The sequence below is a fragment of the Lissotriton helveticus genome, chromosome 9 (assembly GCF_964261635.1).
Source record: "Lissotriton helveticus chromosome 9, aLisHel1.1, whole genome shotgun sequence".
NCBI classification, from domain to species: Eukaryota; Metazoa; Chordata; class Amphibia; order Caudata; family Salamandridae; genus Lissotriton; species Lissotriton helveticus.
The window spans coordinates 749293870-749312728 of record NC_136070.1 but is presented as its reverse complement, the minus strand read 5'-3'; positions in this window follow the sequence as shown (position 1 = coordinate 749312728).

Below are 18859 nucleotides of genomic sequence, written 5' to 3'. Positions count from 1 at the left end.
TCAATCTTGCAGATGACAATCTCCGCTTCACTGCACACATTAGCTCAACGCAAGTTGAGTTCCTGGATATCTATATCAGGAATGAATCCAACGTGCTAGAGGTAGATTTATACACAAAGCCTACAGCAAGGAACACCCTGCTCCACTTCTCGAGTTACCATCCAAGAAACCAGAAAGATGGCATCCCCTTCTCACAATTTCTCAGAGTGAGAAGAAACTGTACAAACCTCAAGGACTACGACTCCCAATCAATAACAATGAAACAAAAATTTCTCGAACGAGGCTATCCACATCGCCTCTTCAGAGAAGCATATAAAAGAGCCCGATTTTACAATCGAGATGCCTTACCTATGTCACAAAAAGAACAAGAACCAAAACTAGTGTGTATTACAAAGCACTCCACGCTGAATGCCACAGTTAAGCAAATCATCAATGCCAACTGGCACCTACTAAATGTAGATTCGTCACAACCCAAACTTAAAAAACCTCTGTTTGCACACCGTCGTAATAAAAATTTAAAAGACCTAGTAGTTCGATCACGGTATACTGCAGCAACCACCAAAACCCCTTTCTTACAAAAATCAATACAAGGTGCTAATGCCATTAAGGGCACATCCCGGTGTGGGTCTTGCCAATCATGCAACGGCATCATACCGGGAGAAACATTTATCTTCAACCAATTCAATATACAAGCAAAAGAGCTGTGGACATGTAACACATGTAACATAATATATCTGATTATATGCCCATGTAATTTGGGCTATGTGGGCGAAACCTCCTGTGCAATAAAAACCCGTCTCACAGAGCATAGATCTGCCATCAAAACACGCAAAGTATCAGCCCCACTTGTGAACCACTTCTGTGAATTCCAACACTCTCCATCTGACATCAGATGGCGTATCCTGGAAAAGATCCACACACCTAATAACAATGGTGGTGATAAAATCAGAAAAAAGAAAGAAGTATTCTGGATCTTCTCCTTGGGGACTTTTACCCATGGTTTAAATAATGAATTACCGTGGGAGAACGCCATTCTCTGAAGTAATCAATAAACAAAATTAGACCACAGATCGGATTAGGTTCTTTCAATAATCAAAAACTATGTGCCCTAGTCAGTGTGTCAAATGAACTAATACCTTTCCTGCCCGCTGGCGCTCCAGCCCCGTCCTTTCCCCGCCCTGCTTCCATTTGTGCACTATACCAACTCTGCATTATATCAGCTCTGTCCTGCTACTCACACTATGAAGAGTGTATTGAATAACACATGGACAATGAAGTAATACACCTTTAAGTAAGCAACATACGACTAACTAATGTATACACCTTTAAGAAACCATCCTGCTCTGACAACCAATGGCGTAATGCAATATATAAACCCACCAGTACAACTAACTCAGATTCTTTTACTGAGGCCTCAGCCGTTAGGTCGTGTTAAGACGGTACGTCGCTCTTTCGTCCATTACAGGTAAGAGCCCGAATGGAAGCTAGCGCAAATTAGAATCATAAACCTGTCAAAGATACCGTAATATTAATATTTATAAACGGCGTTTTTCTACTTTAGATAGCCGGACGTCTGATAGCGTAAACCGTTACTGCTTGGCAAACAACGTATTTCCGGCACGTTTTCACTTCGCCGTATATGGGTAAGAAGCAATCAGCATACATGCGCTATCATCGTGCTAGTAGTGCCATTAACTGTCTGCATATATGTTGCAACTATAGACAACCGTGGATTAACTTATCGTGATCAACCTCAAGAATCACGGTACCTGGCTTTAAGTATAATCGTAAATCAATGTAACACAACACGGCTTTGAAGTAAAAACGCCGCGCCACTCTTTCAATTATTTGAAACATCAAGCCTCGTGTTTAAAATTAATCAGCTGTAGATAGTTGGCTGCCTTTGAAAGAATCTCACTATAGCAATTACCCGGGCAAACATTACACTCTAAACACCTATGACGTTACCCGGTTTTAAGCATAATCTTAAATCACTGTAACACGGCTATGAAATAAAAACGCTGCGTTATTCTTTCAATCTTTTGAAACATCCAGCCTTGTGTTCATAGTTATTTAGTTACAGAGAGTCACCTAACCTTGAGAGAATCTTAAAAAGAGCAATTGCCCTGGCAAACATGTAATCCTGAACACCTTTGACTTGCTTTGAACAGAGAGCCGGTACATGAACAGGATTTCACTCCATTAGGCTGGACAACTATTTTAATTGCATCACTCGGTTTTACTTCGTTTTGCCATTAGTTCAAGCAACACAGGTAAGAGAGATAAAAATACAGTGATTTTCAGCGCAACCATTCAGAAGCAAGCTTCTTATTTCAGCTTTGTGTATTTTTAGATCACTGACAATTGCAATTCCATTTGACTGAGAAGCTGCAAGGTCCTACATAGAATTACTTATAAGAAGTTGAAACTTAGTTGCCATCAAGACCAATATAGACAGGTGAGAGTTAAATGAAACTGTGAACATCGTTAAGAAGGTTGACCTGTGCAATATTGAACTAAGATAGAGTTTATGTTTATTTCTGCCCTGTAAATCCATAAACTGCTTTTTGGATACAACACAAACCACTGCAGTATATTATCATCGGTCTCTCTACCACAAATGCAGGTACTTTGGTATAAATAATATCGTGATGAAATACTATGTCTCTATAACGATATATAATGTATAAATAGGCCCCAGTGCTCTGGGTTTGCTATCTAAATATGCCCCCCTTGTTCTGGGCTCGCTATCTAAATTAGACTAAACTCAACCGATGCAACACTCATAATGAGTAAACAAACACCATCCTCTCTTTTACTTTTCTTTTCTTCCCTTAAGCTTATCACCTGAAGCATTTTGCTATGATCTCGTTTTATGTGCTTTCCATCTAGGTAAATACCATACGGAAGATTAATTGTTTACTTCTCTAATGCTATAGCAAGTATGTTTATTACTCTGTTCTATGTATCCCAGTAGTAACTAATGTGACATGACATGTCAACTATTCTGTTTTTCAATTAATGCAAATATAAGCATGTCTGTTTGACACACACTGTTATTTTTAATCATTGTTATACGGTATATCATGAAAGCTGAATATATTACTGGCCCCTAGAAATTGGCAAACTGCATTTAGCGCTGTTTACTGTTTAGCATAAGGACAAAATTTAAAAGACTATTTATTTATTTACAGAAACATGATGGTAAAGTCCTGAGGAAGACACCGCCAACGTGTCGAAACGCGTAGACAGGAAACCATCCCAATTTTAGTTTAATAATCTTTATATAATCAATGCATATGTGATAATGAACTTATCTTTTTATAAAATTTTATCATTATGTCAATGATTTCACTCATGACGTTTTTTATGAAATTCATTAAAATGTACTTTATATGCTAATACAGTTGTGTATCATTAATTCTGTTTTGTTTGCCATCTAACTTGTGCCAGTAGTCATACTGTTTGCCTGGGTACGTTTCTTCACATACTTTGCTAAGTACGACACCATTTTTTGAACCTATTTTACCTATTTTTTTAATGATATGTATGTATCTCACATCCACAGCTGACTCAATGGTTTAGTTCCATATGCTTGGTGACTGCTTTGTGCCCCTCCCCTAGCATGATTAGATTGTTGGTACATGCTTTTATATTCTTAAAATGATTCAAGATGTCATTTGTATTTGAGATCGCAATGGTTTAATGCTATTTTTAATTGTAGATATATTTATGTTTTATTCCTTGTGTACTTTGATGGCTTTTTTTACAAATGACTGAATAAAGATAATATGATGATTATGATGACTAACAGAGAGAAGGATGCATGTGATGCAAGCATGCAAATTGCAAAGGTGACTGATAGGAATCAGATGCATGGTTGGTTGAATACCTGAAAAATTCCCGCAAATGTTAAGCCCAAGCTAGTGGGAGGATAGATACATACCACAAATGTTATGTACTGTGCTTTATAGTGCTACCGACCATGCCACTATGTGTATAATTAACTTGTCTTACTGTTTTTCTAAGAGTATATTTTACAATAGTCTTGTTTTTTCTTTTTGATATACAGCTACTCCTTCCAAACCGGATTGGAAGGAGTTGACCGCCAAGGCACTGTGCCGCAAGCTGGAGGCCATACAATTAGAATATCTTAGGCTGGTGGTCCTGGAAGAGGAGGAGGAGTAGGCGGCAGCAGCTGAAGCTTCCTCCAATGCTCCGGGCCCTAGCTACCGCCTGCCAGTGGTACGGCACCACCGTCTAGCGGCCGTCCGCTGCCCACCGCCGCCTTTCCATCACTGTGCCCCCCCTACTGTGGCTGCAACTGCTGCACTCTAAAGCGCCTCGTCGCCGTACTTGAGGGGGAAGTGTGTGTCCTCCAAAGACAATCCCGCAGTACATAGGAGACCCTTTTGAATGCCCCTTTTTTATTTATTGTTTTGGTGGGTGAGAATTGGGCATTGGGGTTTTGGACAATTGGACATTTGGTTGGACTTTTTCTTTATGGACGTTGGTTGGGGTTAGGGAGAGGGGTGGGTCAGGTTTTTGTGTTTTTTTTACATAGTTTATTTTTGTTAGGGTTATTAAATCAATATTTCTAATTTACATACAATGTTCCTAATATTTTGTGGGTGGAGTTACTGTTTTACATCACACTGTTTCCTTACTGGTGCAGGGCCGCCCATAGCCAGTGTTTGATTTAAATAATTGGGTGACTTTGTAAGACACAAAAAGATAGATGCGGCACCCCTCACTGATTGAGTTGTCCTACTAGTACTGTCAGTCTCTCTCTTCTAGTCTATGCATTCTTTAACTGGACTCAAAGGGGTGTGTGATTGTTATTTGATTGAAAACATTTCCATTATTAATTATGCCTCCCCAAACTTCTCTTACCTTTACTTGATGTTTAACTTAGGCACAGCAATGGCTGCATGGTGATGATGGTTTCCTTTCCTAACATCATATGCAAGTGCAACTATAAGCAAATGGATGCATCCCTGATGTGGGCACACCTTTGGTTCTTTGAAGAAAATAAGACTCCTTATACAATTGTTTTTGTTTGTATGATATCTATTTCAAAGTTTTAATGATTGATAATCCAAATTTCTTCATGATATAAATGTTCAATTTCACATAAATGTCATGATATTTATCTCACTCGCAGTAGCGTATCAATATTTGTGAATGCTCCAATGCATTTCGGGCTGGAAGAGCCCTTCGTCAGGGAGCTCTACAATGTACAAATATAGCTATCAGCACATCCATAATCTAATTCTCCATTCAAAATATAGTGACTTTGTGAACATAAGTGAATAATCAGCCAGAAAACCAAGTGTAAAACGAACAGCGTGTTGTGAGAGGTTTATCATGACAGAGAGTGGCTGGTGACATGATGTGTAGTTGAACGAGTTAAAGTGACTCAAACGAATGAATCCAAGGTGGCGTGGTTTGTGATCGTTAAAGTGCAAAGGTGCTTACGGCACGGAAAGCTCAAGGCTCGTCTATGAAGTTCTGTGGAGAAAACATAACGACATAATGTGTAGTCGAACAAGTTAAAGTGGCTAAAGCGACCGAATTCGAGGTGGCGTGGTGTGTGATTGTTTAAATTACTGGGATAACCAAGGGACGATTAAAGTGATGAAGTACAAAGGTACTTACGACACGAGAAGCTCACGGCTCTTCTATGGAGTCCTATAATGCAAACGCGAGTCATCAGTGTACTGTTAATCAATATGGAGCATAAAGGTACAATGTGGGTCGTGGCTGGATGCCAACTTACTGATATTAGTTGTGAAGGATCAATATATCGAATTCTCAATATTCCAGTCGGAAGAATCAAACCGCGAGGTTGTTTAGACGGTTGCTAGACGGTTCGTTAAGTTCCTTAACAATTCTAAAAAGTTCCTTGGCCGAGTTACAATTTTCCTGGATACGCTGGGAAAAGTAGTTTCTTTTTGTATTTTTTATGGAGAGATTATAGGACCTCCGCTTGAGCATATAGCTTAGTTTGTCAGCTTCATTTTTGGACTGCCTCCATAGGTGTTCTACTTTCTGGCACTCCCTTTTGAGGCTTTTTAATTGTGGGGTGTACCATTTTTCGTATGGGGTCATTTCCTGGGTTTCCGAATAGGGGCCAGCTTGTCTAGTATTTGATAAATCTCAGATTCGAGAGTGGCTGCGTCCAAGCATACTGAGGTATCGTCTGAGAACTCTATGTTAGCATCCAGGAAATGTGTATCAAAATTCGAATCATTAACTAGCCTCCAGGCTCGGTTAGAGATCTGGTAGGTTGCCCTGGGTTTCGATGATTTAGTGGGTAAGTCCAGTGTAAAAATTATGAGAGAATGGTCTGTCCAGAGTAGTGGCATGACCTGACAGATATTTGTGGCTTCTATGTTGGTGAAGAGTAAGTCTAGAGAATGACCCGCTATGTGGGTTGGACCCTCTATCCTCTGTTTAAGATTGAAGATCCGCATGTCACTCTCCAGTTGGGAGACAGCTAGGGTGTCCTTTTTCTCATAGTGTATGTTGAAGTCTCCGATTACTAGGTAGTTTTTATATTTTAAGCAAATTGGTAGGAGTTGGGTGAGCAGTTTGGCACTAAAATTAATTTGTTGGCCTGGGGGGTTATAGATTACTGCTCCTGCTAGAATGATGAGGCCGTCACAGAGTAGTTGAAAAGGGAGAATTTGATGCTCTTTGTAAGAGGTTATCTGCTCCGGAAGATGGTCTCTAAATATGATAGCAACCCCCCCTCCTTTACCTCCGGCTCTGTCTTGTTTAATAATTTTACAGTTGCTAGGCAGTGCATTAGCCAAATCTGGGGCGTTAGTATCGGTCAACCAGGTTTCGGTAATAAAAACCAGATTGGGATTCTTTACTTTCAGTAAATCCCAGATATTCATGGCATGCTTAGGTAAGGATTCAGCATTAAAATATAGGCAGAGAAGCTTTGTGTAATCATGGATATTTTGGCAGCCTGATTGTACCTGGTCCATACTAGACCATCTGCAAGCGAGACAGGAGATTGGGCCATAAGATAGTCCCGGCCCAGTCAGAGTGCAGTGCCCGTCGTTGTGGCCCAGATTGTGTGCACAATGAGAACATCAAATGTATCAAGGCAGACAAGGGTGGAGCTTTGGTTATCGTCAACACTGAGATGTACAATAAAAAGATCTTGGAACATATAAATGATAAACAGACGTATATGAAATTGGCTTATAACCCTACCACTCAATTCAAGGATATATTAATGAACATCCTGAACAGAGCCCACGAAGAAGGGACTATTGATGATAGAACCAAGAAATATCTACTAAAACCACATCCAAGAAACCCTTCTATTCACATGACACCTAAGATACATAAGAGTCTAGAGGATCCTCCCTTTAGACCTATTGTGTTGACAAGAGGAACCCTCCATGAGCCAGTGGGTAAATTTCTCGACAGGTATCTACAACCTATGATGAAAAAGATGACTAGTTACGTTCAAGACACGACAGATTTTTTAATGAAATTGTCACAAATCACTATTGATCAGGATGAACACCTAATATTATGTACGGCGGATGTGAAGTCCCTCTACACATCCATCCCTCATGCGGGTGGGATCGAAGCAATTGAAAAAGTCATTCTAGAAAGTGAGATCGAACCAGCAATGCAACTGTTCTTGATGGAACTTATGATCTTTACGCTCTATCAAAGTTATTTTGAATATGACAACGAGTGGTACTTACAGCTATCGGGAACCTCAATGGGGAATTGTGCGGCGCCCACGTACGCAAACATTTACATGAAACAATATGAGGATACCAACATCTACGGGGATCCTAATTAAATCAACAACATGAAACTGTTTGCGCGTTACATTGATGACGTATTTATCATCTGGAAGAACACCGAAAAGAGACTCCAAGAGGCCCTTACGGCTTTGAATAATGTTAATGAACGCATACAATTCACATGGGAGATAAATGATAAAACCATCACTTTCCTTGATGTAAAAATCACCTTGACCAACATGGGCATTGAGACAGACTTATATCGTAAGAAAACTGACAGAAATAACACTTTGCATTATGCAAGTTTCCACCAAGCCTCACTGAAACAACACCTACCATTTTCGCAGATGTTGAGGGTGAGAAGAATAACATCAAACTCTATGCAAATCAGTCATCGACTTGAACAAATGGGAAAAAGATTTAGTGATAGAGGCTATCCTAGCGCTCTCAATGAATAAGCTAAAACACGAGCATCATTGATTCCGAGAGAAAAACTCCTCAAAAGATTTTCTACCTTGAGTTCCACATACAAAAAAAATTATTCTAAAATATTGGCCGATCCTAAGTATGGAACCTGACTTCGGAACAGCATTTAAAGATCCTCCAATCTTTGCATACACTCGTAATGCGAACATTAAAGGAATATTGACCAGGAAAACACCACAGCTGGGAGAAACCAAAGGCACAAGACCGTGCATGAATTGCAACAACTGCAATAATGTGATACGCTCAAATACAGTTACCCATCCCATGAAAGGGTTTGATATAAAACTGCAAGTTAATGCAACATGTGACACCTCAAATGTTATCTACTTAGTTAAATGTCCATGTGGTAAAACTTACATTGGAAAGACAGAGACAGAAAGAAAAAGAAAAATTCGTATTAATGAACACAAATCTAAAATACGAACTATGAATGCGAAATCTAACATTGCTGTTCATTTCAATGAAGCACGCCACAATGTTTCCCAGCTCAAATTCATGGTTTTGGAAACAATAAATAAACGTGAGGGCATAGACAATAACAGACACCTACTACAGCGGGAAATAGCCTGGATTCTCAAATTACACTCCATGAAGCCGTACGGACTGAATGACCGTCTTGAATTTTCATGTTTTATTTAATAAGTCCTCGAGTGGGACATATTGGCCTGATGTCTAACTTCTATTAGTGCCGCTTTTCATATATGCTTAATATATAATTCTCGTTTTATATTATTGTCACCATGTCACTATGCACATACAACTGTTTATTCTTTTGATGATTTCTTCACCTCACGTTATAACCCGCTGGCCAACCCCATTCCAATATGGCCGCTAGAGCTTTTACTCGCACAGTCCCTTATCTATATCTGCACCTCTTGAATCCCATGAGACTACCCTGTTTACCTCGACGTGTTATACACACGCCAAACAACCTCGCGGTTTGATTCTTCCTACTGGAATATTGAGAATTCGATATATTGATCCTTCACAACTAATATCAGTAAGTTGGCATCCAGCCACGACCCACATTGTACCTTTATGCTCCATATTGATTAACAGTACACTGATGACTCGCGTTTGCATTATAGGACTCCATAGAAGAGCCTTGAGCTCCTCGTGTCGTAAGTACCTTTGTACTTCATCACTTTAATCGTCCCTTGGTTATCCCAGTAATTTAAACAATCACACACCACGCCACCTCGAATTCGGTTGCTTTAGCCACTTTAACTTGTTCGACTACACATTATGTCGTTACGTTTACTCCACAGAACTTCATAGACGAGCCTTGAGCTTTTAGTGCCGTAAGCACCTTTGCACTTTAACGATCACAAACCACGCCACCTTGGATTCGTTCATTTGAGTCACTTTAACTCGTTCAACTACACATCACGTCACCAGCCACTCTCTGTCATGATAAACCTCTCACAGCACGCTGTTTGTTTTACACTTGGTTTTATGGCTGATTATTCACTTATGTTCACGAAGTCACTATATTTTGAATGGAGAATTAGATTATGGATGTGCTGATAGCTATATTTTTACATTGTAGAGCTCCCTGACGAAGGGCTCTTGCAGCAATAAATGCATTGGAGCATTCACAAATATTGATACGCTACTGCGAGTGAGATAAATATCATGAAATTTATGTGAAATTGAACATTTATATCATGAAGAAATTTGGATTATCAGTCATTAAAACTTTGAAATAGATATCATACAAACAAAAACAATTGTATAAGGAGTCTTATTTTCTTCAAAGAACCAAAGGTGTGCCCACATCAGGGATGCATCCATTTGCTTATGGTTGCACTTGCATATGATTAGAATGTCGATGTGTTAGGACGGACACGCCACCTGAAGGAGCACCCAACCTTTCAAACCTTGTGACTACATTTATGCTTATAAACCTTCAGTTATCGAGATACAAATTAGGCTGTGTACTCCCCATCCATTTATTTGGTCATTCCTTTCCTAACATGCCATGGTTGTGGTGGTGGTAGTAGTAGTAGACACTGGCAGGGCAGCAGCATTTGCAAAAAAAGAAAATGAGACAGTGAGTCGCCTGAGAGAGACTGTTTGAGGAGTAGATGAATGAAGTACAGTACAGAACTTACCACAAAACAATATTATGCAAAAATATTTTACAACAAAACATAACGGTGGTGGTGATAGCCTACTAAACACAGTTGCAAACTATAGTTGTGTCGAGTCACTTGACTAGGCCTACAGTATACTCAACACAAGCGTAACAGTGCTGTGTATGAGGATAACAACAAATCCAATCAATGCCGGCAATTAATGCAGAGGTATATGTTCCTTTGGTAAATAAAAATCACCTCTAAAACATACTGCTCATGGGTGGGCAAGCAGAAGAAGGTCCTCGCGCTGCCTTGATATTGAAGTACTGTTGCTTTTGCCACATCCGCCCCAGCAAGCGTGTGATAAATTATTGGTGTACATTCAATTTAGTCACACCTCAATAAGTCAGACAGCCCGGGGGAAGAGGGTTAGGGTTTGTTGAGAGGATGTGAAGGGGGGTTTGGATAAATGTTTGAAAATGAAAACAGACAGTACGCATGGACAAACAACAAACAACAAACTCTGAAGACTACCATATCCATATCAATATGTTAAGGGAGAAAAAGGAAATGCATGCATGATGATGATTGATAAGGAGACCCGGATTACATACAGTTCTTGTTCAGCTTACTTTTACAGATAGCAAATACAAATTTGAAATATTGGTAGGGATGAATCATAAACAGAGAGCAAGCCTAATGATAATAATAACAACAAGAAGAACACACTGTTGTAAAGATTGTAGACAAAAAAATTAATCAAATTATTTAAAAGATGATGAAAGTTGATACTGTTACTGTGTTATCCTGGTCAAAAATGTGGATTTGCATCTCGGCATTCCTCTTGGTCCTCTCGTCCATCAATCCTGGGTGTCGCCAGTCGCCACTGCCTGCCTGGCAAATGTAGATTTATTGGTAAGGTAAGTGTAAATTGTTTTGCCATGTACAGCACAATGCCGGGCCTGTAATTGTAGATGGTAAAACAAAAGGGCGATTGAGAAAAAAGTTGGAAAAAATGCACAAGTTATAGTGTAGTGCAACAAGAACACTTTTCGAGGCGGCATGTATGCATCATCTCTACTCAAGTCTGTTTCCAGCATTGGCCTACAGGACAGAGCAGGCCCACAGTGACGGCACGTCGCTTAGCACATCCTCCGTTTAGAGTACATTTTTTTAAAGAGTTGGACAAAGCACATATCCAGTAACATTGCATTTTACAATTTAAGTGACTAAATCAATGCACCACAGTCATCCCACCTCTACACTCGACTCCACTTCTACACAGACATTTAGGTCTGCTGTGGTTGTTTTTGACTTGCTTACCTTTTATGCCACTCATGAAACGTCCTCCTGACTTGTTATTATTCCATCAATCATCTCCGAAACTTGTACTGATTGACTGTGAAGATCGGCCTGCAGTAGAAGTACAATTTTGTCATTACACAAAAAGAGTAGAAATATTATTGACTTCAGTCACTCTTTAGTGTGTACAGTAAGACTACTAGTACACTTTGACTTCACTTCAATCACAACAAACAACAAAAACACAAACACCAATCACTCAGAGTCAGGTGTCCAATGCATGCCATTCATTTTTATTACCTGTTCCTGCTCATCTTAAGTTAACGGGCCGTCTTTTTCACCATCATCATCATGGACGGTGCTGTTGTCATTCTCAGTGTGCAGTGTACAGATTGAGTCCCCTTCCTGTATTCAATCAAAAGCAATGTATCAAGCTGCGGTAGAAGTACAAATTTCTTATTAAAAATATTTGCAAGAAGGGGAAAATTGCCTTGAGTTACTTTTAGTGTGTAGAATGATGATTAGTGCACAATGAACAACAACAAAATCACTCAGTCTGCGTCCAATGCATGGCATCATTCATTACCTGTTCCATCTCATTTTCAGTTAATGGGCAGTCTCTCTCGGCTCAGAAAGGAGGATGTCTATAGTAGTCATCATGTATAACCTCTTTTGGAGGGACTAGGACAGATTTTATTTTTTCTTCTATTTTGCATCATCCAATCATCATCTGTTTTGAGGGCAATGGATTTAGGGAGATTCAGGAGGATGGAGTGGAGGAGCTGGATTCAGAGGACTGTACTGTTAAATGCAGACAGCTGAAACTCGTATATTGAAATAAAAAGAGTAGAAGCTGGTGGTGATGGATTTGTTGTGATTCAAAGTTTGTAACCGGAAAGACAGACACACAAATAAAGGAAAATAAGGGAGGAAGACAGTAAGTGCAAGCCTAATTGTCAGGGAAGTATAGCTCGTCCTCAAACTCTGGGGGTTCAACCAGTAGTAGTTTATCATCATGTAACACACTACTTCCGTCACCTGAGCCGCTGTCCTTATCTTCCTACCTTGATTCATGTATTGTGTAATTCGGTGGCATGAAGTGCTGATTCATTTTGATCATTGTTAACCTCTCAAGAGACTGGTCCTTCTCACTGTTACAATGGAACCAGCAGCATTGAAAACACGTTCGGAAGAGACACTTGCGACAGGGCAAGCCATATAGCTTATTGCCAGCCTGCTGAGCAGTGGCCATTAAGCCCTTTTCCTATACCAATACCGTAATCGGTTTTGATCAATGTACATCTCTGTCGGGTCGTCCAGATAAGCCTGGATCATCCACTCAATGTTCAGGGGTGCTGCTAACCTTTTTTCGGGCTCTTTTCTCTGTGCATCAGCACTGTGCTTAACAATGCCTAAATGTAAATACCAATCCTGTAACGATTCTACTGGGCCTAATGATCCAGTTATTGTTGCTGTTGCCGATAGTGATGGTGCGTGATCTGAGCCAAACGCACTGCCCTCAGCCTCCGAAGTTGCACTTGATGCCGGATGCCCTGCTGCAGTACTTCTTGTGAGTTGATCTAGCGGGCTTTTAATTAGCAGCTGTTCATTTTCCAACGTACTCGCTGCCTCAACTATACAAGTTTTGTAGCGGGCAACATCCATCTCTGAAAAGGGAATTAATGTCTCCAATGCCAATTTTGCCCGTGGATCCAGAATTGTGGCAGAAATGTAATCTTCTTAATCCAGAAAATCTTATTTTGCACCCTTGTATTGTCAGCTAAGCGACGACTAAGCTCTCCACCAAGTCATAGGCTTCTTTTTTTTCCTCTACACCTTTGTATGATTCAGACACTGCCTTCAGATGATGCTCTAGCATTTGCAATAATGGAATAACTTGGCCTATTGTACAGTCCTCCTTGCTGACTTCACGTGTGAAGACCTCAAAAGGACGAAGCATGTCAGTCAGGCATTTAACTAGGCACCATTGGTCCATCTGAAGGGTCATGCCTTTCACAGTAGCATCCCCTCTTTCCATGACATATTCATTGAGTGGCCTGTACTGCTCAAACAGACGATCAAGCATGTAATACGTTGAGTTCCAATGTATTGCCACCTCCTGGATGAGTGCTTTGACTGGCATGTTATAGTCACGTTGAATGATCCTCAGCTGCTTCCGAGCTTAAAAAGAATGGCAGAAATGAGTGCATATTCTTCGACAGGTGGTCAGTAAGTTGCTGACTCTGGGTTCCTTTTTCAGAAAGTCTTGAATTATAATTTTTATGCAGTGCACCAAACATGGAAACCTGAAATAGGAACCAAGCTCCATGGCCTTAAGTACATTACTGCCATTATCTGTGGCAACAAAACCAATATAACCCCTCTTGGGCGCAGCCATTCAAAAGCCTTGCTGCAAAACTCTTCCAAAATGTTTACAGCAGTATGAGATTTCTCTATGGCGAACATGTTTCCGGGTAGCTTTAAAAATCTCAGCTGTGTCAACAGCACCTCCTTCAGATAGCTTATCTCTAACCCCCACAAAAGAGACCCAGTGTGCAGTGATGCACATGTAATCTGTGGCTTGGCAACTGGTCCACATGTCTGATGTCAGGTGGATATTGTGAACAGTACTCTGCTGCAAAGCTTGTCCAACCAATTCCAGCACATCATGGTGTAGTCCTGGAACAGCAATTCTTGCAAAATAGGACCAGCTGGGAACCTTCCATTTAGGGCAGATGGCTGACACAAATTCAAGGAAACCCATCCCTTCCACAAATGAAAAAGGGAGGAGGTCCAGCGCTAACATTTTAGCCAGCTTCGCATTGTACAACCGTGCCGTTGGGTGGTTGCGTTGGAACTGCCCCTCCAACCTAAGAATGCTCTCAATGGTAGGCTGGATTACTTTCCTTTGTGGTGCTGTTGTTTTCATTAATCCACTTAGGCTCAACTATGCACTTTGTCTCATTGCAGTACTTGGTCGCCTTGGTGTCTCAGCCTGACTCTGAGTATGGCTCTTACTGCGGTGCCACTGAGATGTTGCTGAGGAGGATATGGGCGGTACCACTACACTACTGGGGAAAGGGCTAGAAATGCCTCCCTCTTCTTCACCTTCCAATAATATCGTCCCCTGATTCTTCGTGGCCAACATCAATGGATTGAGTTTTTTTACTTTGTTGTAAGTGAAGTAGGTGATTTTCCCACACGATAGTGTGGTGTATTTTGAGATGACTTGTTTGGCCTCCAGAACCATAGTTTGTACCAAGCTTATACCGCCGTACACCTTGTCGACAAATTGAGCATATAGCTACGTTCTCCTCCTTAGGGCTAACCGAAAAGAAGTCCCAAACTGGGAGGAGAACTTTCTGGCACTGCTGGATGTGCCACTTTCAATATCCGATGAACTGGAGGGTGTGCTTGGAATGTGACTCTGTGCAGCTACACTGTGACTTCTACTACCACTACCTACTGAGATGGTTGAGCTGGATGTAGGTCCCTGACGGGCCTTTGAAAATATGGCAGCTGGAGGTTGTGGTGGTGTAACCTGTGTTGGTGGTATCCATGCTACATCCCGCTCAGTAGCAGCCTTTCTGGATAGGGTGATAATGTCATCAACATCATCCCTCTCTTCTACATCTACCTCCATAACTCTATTTTTTCTGGAACCTTCCTTTTCAGAAGCATTGTCTTGTGGCGTGCATCACTCTCAGACTGAGCTGGTGGCTGCCAAGTGGCATCACGATCATCAGAAGCGGGGCTTGAAGAAGAAGATGATGGACTAAGCCTCCTTTTCCTTGCTGGTAGTCTGGAAGACAATAGATCTTCAGAAACAGTGGTTTGCTCCACTTTGCGCTTATGCGCTGGGATGCCCTAGGGTAGCCATGTGCTTAGGAATACGTATTCATTCATTCATTCATTTGTCTGCAAGAAGCTCGATTTCCTGAAATGCCCCTACTTCAGGAGCAACAACTACTATTGTGGGCTGTTCTTGCGGCTGCTGCTGCTGTTCCTGCGGCTGCTGCTGTTGTTGTTGCGGCTGCTGCTGTTGTTGTTGCAGCTGCTGCTGCACACTTATCTGCTGAGTTTCTGCCTGCGTTGATCGTGTACTACTTTGTGATAATGACATTTCAACATCGCTGCTCGTTAGTAGACTGGCTACCTCTGTGACACTCAAGGGCTTGGGTCTATGTTGGTAGGGTTGGACTGCCAGTGCGGAGATGCTACTCTCAGCTTGGTTCCCGGACAACGCTGCTGCATGCGTAATTTTTTTGGTCCCCAAAAAAACATTGGCCGGCACACCAGTCGTGGTTAGTGGCACTTCCTTTTTCTGTTCCTTCTTCTCACCGACAACTTTTTTGGTACTGGACCTGGTAACTTTCTTTGGGGCCAACTTCTTCAGATGTCAGGCAGGACACAGGTGCACAAGTTGTGGTCACAGGTGGATGTGATGTGCAGCAGGACTTCTGTCTGGCTGTCAGTACAACGGGTGATGATGATGACACCTCCTCCTCTGGCTTTTTGTGCACCTAAAAGCAAATAAGCCAGGAGAAGAACATCAGTGAAATGTTGCATTTGTTGTTGTGGGTCAGTTACTACTGTACTAGTACACACAAACAAAAGAAGATACAGTATAGCCATTTCTGAGACTTTGTCAACAATGGCTATGTTATACTACTCTGTACACACTCTCAGGAAGGATAGGAAAGAGAATAAGAACCATCACAATCCAAATGGAGCTGACCCTATTTGGCATTAAATGTGGTCGTTTTGTTGAACTATGTATATATTTTCTCTACAGATATTTTGTACCACTGTGAATTGTACATCTCTGCCCTGATGAAGGTGTAGCCCCGGCTGGGGCCACACACCGAAACGCGTGTCGGCGTTTTCTCATTTGGGGATATTTTGACTGATCTTTTCCATCTCCCCGATGACCTGCTTTCATCTGTAACATCTAGATCAGCTTGTGGCTGTTATGTACCTTGGATATGTTGTTTGTATGTGGTATGGAGTGTATGTAATTTTGGTATGTATGATGGCATGAAAGTTATGTATGAGATCGGCATGTGGGACTGTTCTGATAAACTCTATTCTCTGTTTTTTTTAAAAAAAATAACATTATTTGGCCTGATATTTATATACTGAAGAAAACTCATATCATGTAATAAAATCTTTATACATTTGCATTGAATTGTTTCTAGTCTGTTCCGTGGGGATTTTTTGAACAAATGACCTCTTAGCTAGGCCTATGACTGAATCTAATCGGCAGGTATTCTCTTGACTTTGTATTTTGTATTTTCCCCGCCTACCTGCCTGTAACTAATCGGGGGTCCCCCTTCTACCTAGGAACAACTGCAATGCCCCCAATCAAACAGACACAACACCCACTTACTTGTAAAATATCCAATTCAAAAATCCTCAAATCCAATGAGAATGATGCAGCAGACAAAAAGAGTAATCTTTCCAGCTCAAAATCCAAAGGCAGAATGAGCAGGAGATGGACAAAGCACTGGGAGGAGCCTGCTGGGATCAGGAAGTTGGAGATTCTGTGGCACTTCCTCCATCTCCCCCATTTTAAAAAATTACTCCTTGCACAAAAAAGGACAGCCAAATGTAAATCTGAGGAGTTTTTGTCATCCAAATCATCATTTACAGGAGGCTTTATGCTGCTAGAGATGATATTCTTCTCCAGATTGAAAATGTTACATGTTCGATTTCTCGAGCTTCACCTTATTTCCGCCGGATATCGAAGGCTCGTCCAAAATGACATGTTCACGTTCTCTCGCTCCCTGTCGCGTTGGATATGACGTGTTCGGGTTCTCTCGCTCCCTGTCATGTTCGATATGACGTGTCGCGTCCTCATGTTCTTGCTCACGGTGGAGAATGACGTGTTTGAGATCTCATACTCTCGCGGTGCATGATCGCGAGACGAACGACGTGATCGTGGGTACGAACGCTCGCGAGATAGCACAAACGGATACCAACATCTCGTGGAGCACGCCACTAGATTGGGAATACTTGTTGGCGAACGCGGGCATCCCGGGAAATCGATTGGGCGCGAGAATGTATTTTGAAAGCACGACCATGAAAAAACTGCGGATCGCGGAAAGTTTGGCATTTTCGCGCTCTCCGCGTAACACGAAAATGTCAAATTATCGCAATTTCCGCAAGCGGAACGGAATTTGACGCCCACCCCTACCTCAGACATACTAGTCGCAGCGATATCGGACCATGCTCCGGTGGAGGTGACTCTGACTTTCCTTCGACTCAACGGCCTACCCGACGGTGGAACTTCCGCAATGCACTTCTGCAGCGTGCGAATGCTGTAACTCAGATACAACACACGATAGAGGACTTATTTGCACATAATAATAATCCAGACACTCTTATTTCCGCTCAATGGACGGCCCTGAAGGCAGTAGTACGGGGCGAGGTTATCGCAATCTCCTCCGCCGAGAACCTTACTCGGAAACACAAAAGAGAGGAACTCACTCAGAAAGTTTGCAAATTAGAGCAGATCCACCACCTCACTGGGGCACCCCGGATCTGGCGGCAACTGAAAGCAGCTCGGGCGCAACTGACAGCCTTAGATTGCAACAGAGCTGAGTAAGCAGCGCTAAGTCTTCGCCACTCCTTCTATGTTGGTGGAGATAGGTGTGGGCTGCTTTTGGCGCACAAATTACGAGAGACGAGGATGCGGGAGGGGTCCAAGAAATTAGGTATAGCAGAGGTCAGACCCATACAGAAGATTCTGCTATAGCGGAGACGTTCCACAACTTTTATGCCCAGCTCTATGACGCACAATGTTTAGATGCAGGGGGTATAAATGAATACCTGAGACAGTCGAACCTGCCTACCCTATCTCACGCACGGGTGGAATATATAGAACGAGAGAACCGCCCTGAGAAGGTCATCTCTGCCATTTCACAGCTGAAACTGGCAAAATCCCCAGGCCCTGACAGATACACAGCGGCCTCCTACAAACAATTTTGCCCTGTCCTATTCCCCTTCCTCACTAGACTATTTAATTCAGAGGTGACAGTCACGGTTATGCATAAGCCGGGTAAAAATAAACTGCAATGCGGAGCCTACAGGCCCATCTCACTTTTAAATATTGACTTGAAACTTTATACGGATTCCTGTCCGCCCGACTTGCCCCTTACCTGCCAGGGCCTATCGATCCGGACCAGGCCGGGTTTATCCCAGCTAGACAAA